Genomic DNA, 558 nt, shown 5'->3' on the forward strand with positions numbered 1-558 from the left:
CTGATATGGCAGTTTTTCTGCTGTCAAACTGTCGTATCTCATCCACGATCACATCTCGACTAATTACGATCTTCTTGCTACTCACATCAAACAACTTGTAGCCTCCGGTAGGATGATATCCGACAAGCAACATCATTTCACTCTTGTCATCAAGCTTCTTTCGAAGCTGTCCCGGAATATGTCGAAATGCTACCGAACCGAAAACGCGCAAATGACTCAAATTCGGTTTGAATCCAGACCACAACTCTTCTGGAGTCACCTTTTCCAGCTTCTTTGTAGGACACCTATTCAACATATAGGCGGCTGTAGCAACATCTTCTCCCAAAGCTCTTTCGGCAAATTCTTCCCTTTCAACATGCTACGCACCATGTTCATAATTGTCCGATTTTTCCTCTCGGCCACACCATTTTGTTGAGGCGTATAGGGTGGTACAACCTCACGCACTATACCCTCATCATCACAATACTTCCCAAATTCTCTCGAAGTAAATTCGCCTTTGCCATCAGTTTTGAGAATTTTGAGTTTGTGACCGCTTTGCCGCTCAACCATGGATTTAAA

This window comes from Cicer arietinum, chromosome 5, assembly GCF_000331145.2.
Source record: "Cicer arietinum cultivar CDC Frontier isolate Library 1 chromosome 5, Cicar.CDCFrontier_v2.0, whole genome shotgun sequence".
Lineage (NCBI taxonomy): Eukaryota > Viridiplantae > Streptophyta > Magnoliopsida > Fabales > Fabaceae > Cicer > Cicer arietinum.